The sequence below is a fragment of the Ambystoma mexicanum genome, chromosome 13, assembly GCF_040938575.1.
Source record: "Ambystoma mexicanum isolate Mex_15411 chromosome 13, UKY_AmexF1_1, whole genome shotgun sequence".
In the NCBI taxonomy this organism is placed as follows: Eukaryota; Metazoa; Chordata; class Amphibia; order Caudata; family Ambystomatidae; genus Ambystoma; species Ambystoma mexicanum.
The window spans coordinates 379,056,813-379,069,399 of NC_090938.1; the positions used below are offsets into that span (position 1 = coordinate 379,056,813).

At 49.4% G+C, this 12,587-nt stretch overlaps 1 protein-coding gene across 2 annotated transcripts in view; it reads right to left on the reverse strand.

The window, feature by feature from the left end:
- The window catches only part of CPNE6 (copine 6), a 631,388-nt gene that overhangs the window by 158,168 nt on the left and 460,633 nt on the right, over window positions 1-12,587 (reverse strand). The window lies entirely within an intron of this gene.

Genomic DNA, 12,587 nt, shown 5'->3' on the forward strand with positions numbered 1-12,587 from the left:
GTCAAGGCGCGATAAGATGGTGGCTCTTGCTATGGTCGCACAATTTTCCTCGGATATGAAAGGTCTGATGGCTTTTATTAGACGGAGGTGGTAGGCACAGTTTTTTTTTATGAACTGTACTTGGGCGTCCGCACCCAACGATGCTTCTAGCAGCATACCTAGGGTTTTAACCTTGCTTAGGACCGGAATGGGGGTATCTTTAATGTGGAAGGATGTGTAGGATGAGGGTAGCTTAGCACGAGCAGAGGATGAGCCGAAAATCATGACTTCCGTTTTTTTTCCGTATAGGCACATCCAATTGGAGCCCATCCATTGCTCCACGTGGTTGTATATCGTGGTAAGTTGCTCGCTATCTTTCTGATAATTGCCACTTAGTTCGAATACAAGCTGTGTGTCGTCAGCATAGTTAGTGAAATAGGTGTTTATGTGGTCTAGAACAAGGCATAGGTATTTTAAGTAAAGATTGAACAGTAGGGGTGACATACTTATCATATCATATCATTCTAACTACACCTTTTTGCACAGAATTATTTGCTTATTAACCACCCCAGTTTATTGGACCTTTTTCTAGCATCTAGAAATTGGATGGGACTTAAGCCTCTCCCAACAGCCATTTTAGATACTTACAGCATTAAAGAGTACTTGCTGTTCCGTAGGCCCACTGAGGATGTGGAGTAGCTAGACAGGGCTCAAGTCAAGGGTACATGTGGGGAACAGAGTTGCCCACTTTATTCAGAGGGCACCTTGATATGCTAATTTCTGGTGACACCACATTGAATTGGTATGTTAATGAGTCCTCCCACTTTTCTTTTTAGAACTTGACTCCTGAGTTAGCATGTGAATAGGTCTAAGAAGCAAAGGCTGGATACCTCTAGTAACAGGTGAGTAACCTTTCCCTTCCAGCACTGGGTGCTTCATTGATTCAGGTCTTCTGGGAACAGAATACCAAGTAGTACTAGAGGAGAGTGCTGGAAAACAAGTCTTCCAACCCGCTTGTCCGAACTGAGTTTGAGCTCTGCGAATAACGTCTGTGGCTGATGTAATTGTCAACAAACTTCTATGAGGCTGTCCTGCAAATCTCCTGCAAGTCAGTGTTTCCATTCTGAGCTTTGGTAGCTCGTTTCTAGAATCACAGACAGTCTTTTTAAAATGTTCCTGTTCGCCACAGGAGAACAATAATGTATACAGTAAACTAACAATCTTGATATGCCTTGTTTTGATAATGCGTGGTCTCAATAAGAGGTTGCACAGGTCAACAACTACTGCTGGGCACAATGCAAAATGCCAAGGTAAGCATCGCTTAGCATAACAAGTAGGCACAGAATTAGCAGGGTCTGAGGGGAAAAGACGACAGCTATCTGTTTTTGCATTACAGAAAGTCTGATGTGTGCTTGTAATATGTGTGTCGCGCCGCCTTTACTTTATAAACCTATGTGAAAACGTTCTCTTTAGAAAAAGTCTGGCATTCCCTACCTCTCTTAGTGGGTGCAGTGGCTATTAAAAAAGACACTTTCTATGTGTTCGAACAGGGGTGCGACGCAGTAATGTTCTCAGCTTCTTCATATTTAGTTGAAGTAGAAAATAGTCAATTGAGTACCTGGAGACCATTTTTATTCTTTTTTTTTAACCTTTGTAAAGCGCCCAAGCCCGCCAAGGGCATCAGGGTGCTGTTACAAGTTACACTGAAAAACCATTAATATAAATGTGTAGGGTTGAGACAAAATGGACAATAGGAGTGTGGGAACGTCACGTGATCGCGGGAGCGTGGTCTCGCGTGATCTGGACGTAACGAGATCTCGTGAGCCCGCGCTCCGCGAGACAACGTTCCTGCCAGTTTTGGCGAAGTGCCAGACCAGTGAGGTCTACCGAGAGCGCTGCTCCTGAGGGGGAGCCATCGGAACTGAGGCCCTGAAGAGCCTAATGACACCAGCTTCCAGGGCATAACTCCAAAGCCATAGGAGGCCACATGGGAGCCCTGGAAGCTTGCAGCGTGCCATCTTTGTGCACACCTTGCCCCCAGTGATGCAACTGGTAGGGCCCTGAACTGAACTGTGAGTAGTTCCCCTGTTGCACTCAGCCAAGTTTATGCCCACCTGTTTGTCTTGTAATAAAGACAGTTAAAGCCCACTGCAGCATCCTGTCGTCCTTTAAGGCCACAACATAATTGGCGACGAGGATATCAAAAGACCCACGGGCCCACCATGCAAGGCGCCACACCGCCCCCTGCGTTTCTCTCTTCGCCAGGGACCCCAGCAATTCCATGGATGCAGTGGGAGCCCCTTTTCTCTACCTATCTGGAGGCGGTGGGCGGCACGCGATATGCCCCCGTCAGGAAGAGGGCGATGCTGCTAAATGCATTGGGGGTTGAAGGTCAGCGCATTTTTGCCAGCTTGAAAGCAATACCTGCGGCCGACGACGACGATGATGTCTACAAGGAAGCGACTTGTCGCATTGTGAAGAGGTTCACAAATAAGGAGAACGTGGTACTGCACAGGCTGAGGTTCTACACCCGCAAACAGGAAGGGAGCGAACCCGTGGACGACTACGTCACCAGGATGAGGGAGCTGGCTTCTCTTTGCGCCTTTGGCGAAAATGCAGAGCAAGTTATCTGCGACATGCTCTTCGTTCACACTAACTCTAGGAAAGTCCAGGACAATTTCATCCAAGAAAAGGAGGTCACCCTTGACAAGGCCATCCAAATTGCCAGAGCAGAGGAAGAAACTTCCAGCAGACGCAAAGAGGCGGGAAGTCACCTGCCTGTGCCCAAACTTGCGGCGCTACAATGGAGAGGGCGCAGAGACAAGCAGTCCCGCGACATCCCCAGAGACAAAGGCCCCAGGCAAAAGGAGGTGCCGAAATGTTATAGATGCGCCAGCACCAAGCACATGGTGAATGATCACGACTGCCCCGCCAGGAATAAGGAGTGCTCCAAGTGCGGACGCATTGGTCATGTGGCTCCGGCATGTACATGGCAGGAGAAAACCGTTTCCCGCGTCGATGGCGACTGCGCTTCGAGCGATGATGACGAACTACAGGACAGACCCATGGTTGTCATGGTCAACGCCCCCCATGCCAGGAGGGAAAAGCCCCACTGCACCATTAAAGTGGACTGAATGGAAACACGTTTCATGACAAATTCGGGATCTGACCTCACTATCCTTCCCATCAACACGTATAAGGAGATGATGGGACAAGCACAAATAGAGATCAGAACGACCAGGCAAAAACCGACGGTGTTCGGAGGTGCAACTGTCGACCTACTAGGCTACATCAGAGCCCGGATCGACTTCAAATGGAGGTCTACCACTACCAAAATGTACTTCTCACCCAAAGGCCCAGCCATGCTAGGATGGGACGATCAACACAAACTCAGCATAAAACTAGATCCCAGCACTCCGGAACAGGTACTCATGGTCTCCTCAGGAGCAGCGCAAAATTGTAAGGAGATTTTCCCGAGCCTGTTTTCCGAGAACCCAGGGAAAGTGAGAAACTTTGTCCACAAGATTCGGCTGAAACCCAACGCGGTCCCGGTGAAACACAAAGTCAGGGCAGTACCTGCCACGGCGAGACCCGCATTGGATGCCCACCTCCGGAAGATAGTCGAAGAAGGCACCATCGAGACCGTGGAGTCTTCAGAGTGGCTGAGTCCAGTGGTGTTGGTCAAAAAGAAATCCGGCAACGACCTCAGAATATGCATCGACCTGAGAAGCCTGAATCTAGAGGTAGCCACAGATAGCTTTCCTCTCCCCAGCATCAACGAGATTGTCCTCATGATGAAAGAGGGGGCAATCTTCTCGAAGCTGGACATGCGTGACGCCTATCACCAGATTCCCCTACACAAATCCTCCCGCCCTCTGACAGCGTTCATCACCCCTTTCGGCACCTTTCAATATATCTGCATGCCATTTGGGTTGTCGTCGGCAGCGTCCGCATTCCAGAGGATGATGAACTCTCTACTTAAAGGACTCACAAATGTTTCTTTCTTTCAAGACGATATTCTCGTGTATGCAAAAGACAACGAGACCCATGACAAAACTCTCAGGGCAGTCCTGAGCAAACTTCAAGAGGCGGGCGTTCATCTACACCACGAAAAATGCGTCTTTGGAGTGAGCAAGGTAGAGTATCTTGGGTACTGCATCTCAAGTGAAGGCGTCAGCCCCAAGAAGAACCTCATGGAAGCCATAACAGAAGCCCCGGCTCCGATGTCCAGAGAGGAGCTAAGCTCATTCCTGGGTCTAGCCGAGTACTATGCTAAATTCGTCCCGAGGTTCTCCGAGACCACGTCCCCCAACAGGGAGCTTCTGAAGAAGGGGGCAGCCTACTTCTGGGGCCCAGAGCAAAACAAAGCGTTCAGTGAAATCAAAAGGAGAATTCTACACGCGTCATGCCTGAAACCGTTCAACCCTGAATGGGACACCTGCATTACTACAGACGCCAGCGCATACGGCCTGGGGGCCACCTTGACCCAGAAAAAGGGAGACACTGAAAACATTGTGGCGTTTGCATCAAAAGTGCTATCATCATCGGAGAAGAATTACTCCACCGTTGAGAAAGAAATGTTGGCATGTGCCTGGGCCGTCGACTACTTCAGATCTTATGTTTGGGGCATGAGATTCAGGTTGGTCACCGACCACAAACCCCTCATTCACATGCTAAGCCCGGGCGACACCAAGACCGCCACCCCGAGGCTGGCCAGGATACCCGCAAAGCTTCAGGAATATACATACGAGATAGTGCACATTGCGGGTTGGAAAAACGCACAAGCGGACTGCATGTCCAGGCTCCTGAACCAAAATGCCCCTGGTACCACATTCTTGGAAGATGAGTGTGTCGTAGCCTCCATCAGTGACTTGACGAACGGCGAGTACATGGACGTGAGTGAGCGCCACTGGCAGGAGGAATTCGAGCAGGACGACGACCTACGGCGCGTAGGTGTCTGGGTTCGCGAAGGGTGGCCCGACGAGAGAGCGATCCCCGAAGGCCTTCGTCCTTACTGGAAGGTGAACGAGGAAATCACCACCATGAACGTTCTCATTCTCAGAGGCGATCAAGTCATCCCGCCCAGCGGAATCCGCAAAGTGATACTGTGCAGAGCACACTAAGGCCATCTGGGGTGCAACATGACCAGACGCAGGATACGCAACGCCTACTGGTGGCCAGGCATGGACCAGACATACGACAAATGGTCGAAAGGTGCCATGAGTGCACCAACAGTGACAAGCGCCTAGCCGTGAGGCAAGCTCCCATGCTGCCCACCGAAGTCCCCAAGGGGGTGTGGCGCAAACTAGGTTTGGATTTCATTGGGCCTTTGGACAACATGCCCCCAGAACACAAATACGGGATAGTCATGGTCGACTATTTCTCCAAATGGGTCGAGGTTGACTTCACCGCAGACATCACCGCAAGCACAGTCATCGAAGCACTCACCGCCGTATTCCAGCGGGAAGGCCTACCAGAAGAACTCGTCACGGACAACGGAGTCCAGCTGGTCTCTCGAGAAATGGAGAAATTCCTCAAACTCAACAACATTCGACAGCGGAGAGCAAGTCTTTACCACCCACAGGCCAATGGCCTGGTTGAGCGGGCAAACCGCTTCATCAAAGGGGCGCTGCAACTGGCGCATGCCTCGGGCCTAGACCCGTACAAGACAGTCAAGGGAGCTGTAGCAGCCCACCGCATCACCCCCAACGCCGTCACAGGTGTTTCGCCATTCCATCTGCTAAGGGGGAGAAGGGCAGCATCCACACTGGTACCACCGTGGCTCTACCAAGTGAGGGCCGAAGAAGAAGTGGACATGGAAGACGTAGTTTTCCGCATGCAGCATAACAAAGAAGCCATGAAGATTCAAGGGGACTTGCGGCGAGCCTCTCGCCACACAGTAGTTAACAAAGGCGACCTAGTAAAGATACGCCTTCCCCACAAAGACACTTCGACTGGCTCCAGATACAGCAGTCCCATAGAAGTCCTGGAGAAAGGGTCGAACCACATTTTCACCAGCGACGGAAGGAAATGGAATCTAGAAAGGGTGGCCATGTACCGCAGGAAAGGATCCATTGAACAGCCACACTGGGAAGCCGTAGAAGATCAAGACCACCAGGAGACATCTGAAAACTCTCACCTCTCAGAAAGAGATAACTCAGAGTCACACCACGGCAACGAGTTCTCTAGCCCCAACTCTTCAACCCCACTCAGGCAGTCACAGCGAAGAGCAAGACAAGGAGAACCCGAATCACCTGCACCCCTTCAAGAGCGTTCCCGCAGTCCTGCCCCATGTCCAGATCGGAGTAGACCACAGTGAGAGAGAAGGAGACCCAGCAAGTTTGCAGACTTTGTCATGGAATGACCATCCATCCTTTTTCCCACTAAAGGAGGTGTGTGGGAACGTCACGTGATCGCGGGAGCGTGGTCTCGCGAGATCTGGACGTAACGAGATCTCGTGAGCCCGCACTCCGCGAGACAACATTCCCGCCAGTGTTGGCGAAGCGCCAGACCAGTGAGGTCTACCGAGAGCGCTGCTCCTGATGAGGAGCCATCGGAACTGAGGCCCTGAAGAGCCTAATGACACCAGCTTCCAGGGCATAACTCCAAAGCCATAGGAGGCCACATGGGAGCCCTGGAAGCTTGCAGCGTGCCATCTTTGTGCACACCTTGCCCCCAGTGATGCAACTGGTAGGGCCCTGAACTGAACTGTGAGTAGTTCCCCTGTTGCACTCAGCCAAGTTTATGCCCACCTGTTTGTCTTGTAATAAAGACAGTTAAAGCCCACTGCAGCATCATGTCGTCCTTTAAGGCCACAACAAGGAGGCTGAGGAGCCTACAGTTGTATTGTAAAATCATAGTCCGATTGAAAATGTATAGAGCAGTAAGTCTTTTCATTTCAGCTCTTAGATTAGGAGGGAGGGCGGTCCACTGGTTTGCAGCTACTGTAGGGAAGCTGATCCCACCTCCTCTTGCTCTTTTGAACTTAGGTAAGGCTAGACGGTGTACATGTGCAGGTCTGGTGGATTTGGATCTCTCAATTTTCTGTGTTAGGTCTTGGGGGGCTGAGTTGGATAGGCACTTGTACGTGATGGATGAAGTTTTGAAGATGATCCTTTCTCGAATGGGGAACCAGTGGGCTTTTCTTCCGACAGCTGAAAAGTGGTCTATTTTGGAGATATTCAAGGCAGCATGCAGGGCATTGTTTTTGAATTATCTGTAGTTTAGCAATGTTCTGTTTGGATGTTCCTGCAAATAGGACATTGCAATAGTCTAGTCTTGTTCCAGTGATTGCTCTTACGTTCGTTAAGCAACTGGTCGGCGAGAGAAAATGTATGGCCCAGTTGATACGTTTTGCTGTGTAAGCGGAGGAGGAGGTGATTGCATTTACTTGTTTGGTGAGTGATAGGGTGGCATCCAAATAGACACCTTGGGCCTCATTACGACTTTGGTGGTAGCCATGGAGCTATTAGCTCCATGGCTGCCGCCACACCAGGCTCCTTTACCGGGTTCCCCGAATGGGGAATTACCGGGCCATTCCGAGTTCAGAGGGCCCGGCAATTCCTCCCTCTGGGAACCCAGACCTTCCCCATTGCCATTTGAGCCCCCATAAGGCTCAATGGGAATGGGAGAGGGAGCGAACAACGGGCCGATTACGACCGGCCCGTTGTTAGCTCCCTCTTCCCCTCGCGGGACCCGGTAACGATGCCTGGTTTTACCAGGCATCCTTACCGGGTCCTGCGAGGGGACCTCGTAATCAGGCGGAATGGTGTTAACGGGCCTGCCACCATTAGCGGAGCCCGTTAACCCATTCCGCCCGACTTGTAATGAGGCCCCTAGTGTTTTTACCATTGATGAGACGGGTATCTGGATTCCATCAATGGTAAAGGAGGGGAAGTCATCGCTGGTTTTTTTGGCATGGCAGGGGATCCCACTAGCAGGATCTCAGTCTTATCGTCATTCAGGCATAGGTGGTTGGGTGCCATTCAGTTCTGGATGGAGGAATACATTTTATTGATTGCAAAGGAGTCTTGCAGGAAATAGCCGGTAAGTGGGAAGAGAATTTGTGCGTCGTCATTAATTGGTGTAGGGGATGCCTATTGTGTCCAGAAAGTCTAGAAAGTCGAAAAAAGGTTTAGTAAAGATATTGTAGGGTGAGGGGGAGACACAAGAGCCGTGGCCGACGCCATAGAGTATGGGTGATGGGTGGGTCATTGGCAGAGTCTGAGAACACTCTCACAGACCTGTTATTTTAGGAAGGAGGCTTTCCATTCAGTGGCTTCATGAGAGAAGTTGGCTGAGCTTGTGAGGTGGTAGCATACAATATTGTGATCTATCAGGTCAAATGAAGCAGATAGATCCAGGAGGAGGAGTGCTGGTTTGTCTTCATCTTTAAGCACATCAAGTTGGATTTTTAAATATAGAAGAGCTGTTTGGATTGTATTTGGATGTAAGGTGCTCTGTCCAGGATCTTTAGGAGGAACTGCACTGTGGTTATGGGCCTATAGTTGTTGGGCTCAAGTGGGTACAAGGAGGTTTTTTTAACAGTGGGAGGACCCATGATTCTTTTAGGCTGGCTGGGTCCTGGTTAGATGTGAAGGAAGTGTTGATAAATCTTGTTATAAAAGGGACCACTGTTTAAGAGCATTCTTTGATTATTGTTGCTGGGCATGTATCCACTTTGCACCGAGAGGGTTTTAAATTTTTGAGAATATTTGTTGTTTCTGGCTCTAAAATTGAGGGCTGGGGTGGCGTGAGTTATTAATGAGTTGGCATGAATATTGGAGTGGCTGACTGCTGCACATTTATTAGTGATTTTCTGCTGCTAGGAGATTATTTTTTCTCTCATAGCATTCTGAATGCTAATACATCATGGCCCGTCCTTTGTGAAGGTACTAGGTGTTGAGGATGGGGACTCTGAGGATTTAGAATAACTCTTGCGAGTTGGAGTTGGCCTTGGCTATCCTTGAGTTGTAGACTGCTGCTTTAGCTCTGATAATGGCCTTTTTGTATTAGTTAGCTATGCTGACGAAGGAGGATTTGATGAGGTGTGTGGGGTCTTTCTTCCAGATGGTACTGCCTGCCTTTTTTTAGAGCACAGGGAGGAAAGGTTTGGAGAAAACCAGGAGTTGATGTGGCTTATCGGCTTAGACTTTCTGGGGAGGAAGGACGCTACCAGATTTACTGCATTGCTGAGCGTAGTTGAGTAGAGGTCAGCTAGGATCTTAGGGTCAGATGATACAAGGAGCTCTCTGTTCAAGGGTAGTAGGAGGGTGAGATGGATTCTTTTGAAATGTGCCTGGAGCTATGGGCTAGTGAGGGAGGTGGGGCGGGGGGTAGGCTCGGGGTGGCTGATGGACATTGCTTCTGGAAGGGGAGAGTTAAACATATGATGTGGTGGTCTGACCAAGGACAAGGATAATTGGATGTGATAGTAATCTGATTGTTCTGGTCCGCTATCCAGGCAGCAATCTTCCTTTGATGTGTAAGGGTCTGTGACCCCTGTGTGAATCCTAGGTCTGTGATGGCATTTGCTACTGCCGTCGCAGTTGTGTCCAGCAGGTCCCTAAGAGTATGGCTCTGGAGGAGGGTTTGATATTCTCACAGATCAAGTGAGAGATCGCTTCCTCAAAGGTCATAGGCGGCCCTGGTTGCCTGTAGATCACATGTAAGCTTATGAAGTATGAGGGGGAGGAAGTGAGCTTGGCCGATAGTAGTTCGCACTTAGCTAACATTGCGATGGTAATAGCTCTAATTAGAAGGGAGTCTCTGTAAATGAGGGCGATGCCTCCACCTCTGGCATCAGTTCTGTCACACCTAAGAATGGTGAACCCCTCCGGAAGGATTAAGGACAGTGCTGGGCCCGAAGCTAGATTCAACCAGGTTTCTGAAATTGCTAGTATGTCTAGCTTAATGGAGGTGATAAGGTTCTTTATGTTGAGTACATGTGCCGGGAGTGATCTGGCATTAATGAGGGCACCCTGGAGGACCAGGGGGCTGAGGTACCCTGTAGGTGGGATGCTCCCATCTGATGAGATGGGCGAAGATGATGTCTTCTGACTCTTGCAAATAGTGCTTAGCGGAGGGTATATTTTGGTGCTCTGTTGTAAGGTGAGGCTAGCATAACTCTTTGTGCATTTGGTCTGGTCAAGGTATTCATGGGAATTGTTCCTGGGATGCCAGTGCAACTCTTGGTTCACAGTGGCAGTTTTGATGGCTGAAGCCTTTTCGGTAGGTTATCTGTGAGAGCATGCTTCTCCATGTGTTGTTGGAGGTGTTGTAGGTTCTGGCCCTGAGATGGAGGTTCCTCAACGTAGTGGGTGCAAGGAGGTGGAGCGGACTGTTCCTTGGTAGTCGAGTGCCTAGTCTGTTATTTCTGGAATGCGTTAGTTACTGAGGTGAATTGTATCGGTTTTGCTTGCAAGTGGGATGCAGAAAGTGAGAGAAGTTCTGGGCTGAACGGGATGGGGATGGCTTGAGAGCTTCCTTGTTCTATGGTTGTGGTTGGGCTGCTCTGAGGATTTCTGTGTGACGTTGTCAAACATAGTTGAGGGTTCTGCTGTGGGGGTTTCATTGATTGCGTTTATAGGCTGTGGCTTACCTTCTTGTGGGTTTGAGACAGTGGCCACTTCTGGTGGTTACAGAACTTGTTTGATTTAATGTCTAGAAAGATAGCCATGCAGTTAAGGGGGGTAAGTGGCAAGGGTCTATGGAACTGATCTATTGTGTCAATGCCATACCCCAGGGTAGGTATACAGTGCGTGGAAGCGGGACTCTGGTGGGACTCCATGAAGGTGATAATAGTTACATGCTCTGACTTAGTCGGGCAGGCTGTCTCTTGCCTCTTGTCGGTTTGTGCATACAGCGGCTTGCGTCTGGGTAGGTTTACGGCCGTAAAGAAGGCAGGAACCGGTGGGAGGAAAAGTGTCAGACATGCGGTTCGGAAGTGGGGGGACAAAGTAGTCTTTGCAAACTGTCATGCATAATAACAAAAGCACCAGCAGTACAGATGTGCACCTCATTCTTACCTTTGAAGTGGTGTAAATCAGGGCAGGTGTGGAGCGGACTGGTTCCTGGTGATTGCTTTGAGCAGCAGAGAGCTGCAGAGAAGTCATCTTGCCCTGTAGTACAGCCTTTGGGGACGGCCGACTTCGCCATCGGGTTCGGATGATCCAATGGCTTTTGGGCACGGTGGAGTCAATCAGAAGGCTCTTTCATTTCCATTGAGGGGCCAGCAAACATAGGCATTCCGGCAGCTGCCATCTTAACAGGGGCTGAAGTGCCTGGCTGTTCGTTGCTGGGCATGGTTTATTTGCCCTTCTGGAGGTGCAGGGGTCCAAAGGACGATGTGATATGCAGCAGAGCTGCAGAGAGGTCATCTGGCCTTATAGTACAGCCTTTGGGGATCAGTAGCTGTGGTGTGTGGTATAAATCTTCATGACATAGCATAATGTCAGCGCCTTGGTGTAAGGCGCTTTATAAATCAATAAATACAAATAATATAGGGATGGTTATGTTGTTCTTTCCTTTAGATCTTAACTATATAATGGAATATCTCATAACTGATCTCGTTTTTTTGTGTAAGGGATGTAATAATTTGAACCCCAAAAGTTATTTTTCTTATTCATTAAGGATGTTTCTCGATCATGTTTTTTTAAATAATTAAGCAATTTCCACAAAAGATATTTGCGTTCACATTTTCCAATTGGTTGAAAGGCGAGCCTGTAATGTTCAATAAGGCAGACTTAAGACTGACATACTGCATGTGTTCTTTTACAACACTGAAGTTAACATCAGAGACATTTGATGAATGGCAATGGACTATATATAAATATGTCAAGTAGACCCCAAATGAGCACTCAAATTGGTTCTTGGGGGTAGCCATTTAACAATTTATTTTTGCCACTCTGCAGCAGCTGTTTCAAAGTACCAGGAATCAAGTGATTACTGGAACCCTGGCGAGGCTCTGCACTGGCTACATTTTGCCTGAAAATAAACACAGGCCACAACTGGGCATGAAGTGCCTAGCGCGCGCGTGCGCGCACGTGTGTGTGCGCGCGTGCGTAAGAGATCAATGCTGGCGAAAATTATCATCGGGCGCATCTCCAGCATGGGTTCCCTCTCAGAAGCCAGGAATACTCCATGCTATCAGGTAGGACCTAGGACCCGATGGTGAGCAGTATTCTAAGACTGCGCATCTCCGCAGGTAGCCACAGTGCCCATGCCATCCAAGACCCGCATACTGCCCCAACAACCCTGGCGATGGACTGCCGATCTCTTGCCACAGGCCTCAGACGCCAGGAACTTCCAATGTCAGGGGGCCGACCCTCCAGGAGCCGAGTTCCACTGCTATCTATTTATTGATAGATTTTATGTATATAGCACTCAACAAGGCCCATGGGCATAATAGCGCTAGATAGCACACACAGGCAACAAAAAACCGACAACTACAGTTCCATCAGTGCCAGAGTGAACGGTTCAATAATGTAAGAGAGTCAGTAGAACACATCTGTTTTCAGTCCACGTTTAAAACTAGAAAAGGATTGACATGCCCTTAAGTCTGGTGGCAAGACGTTCCAACTCCTTGGCGCAGCGTAGGGGAAGGACCC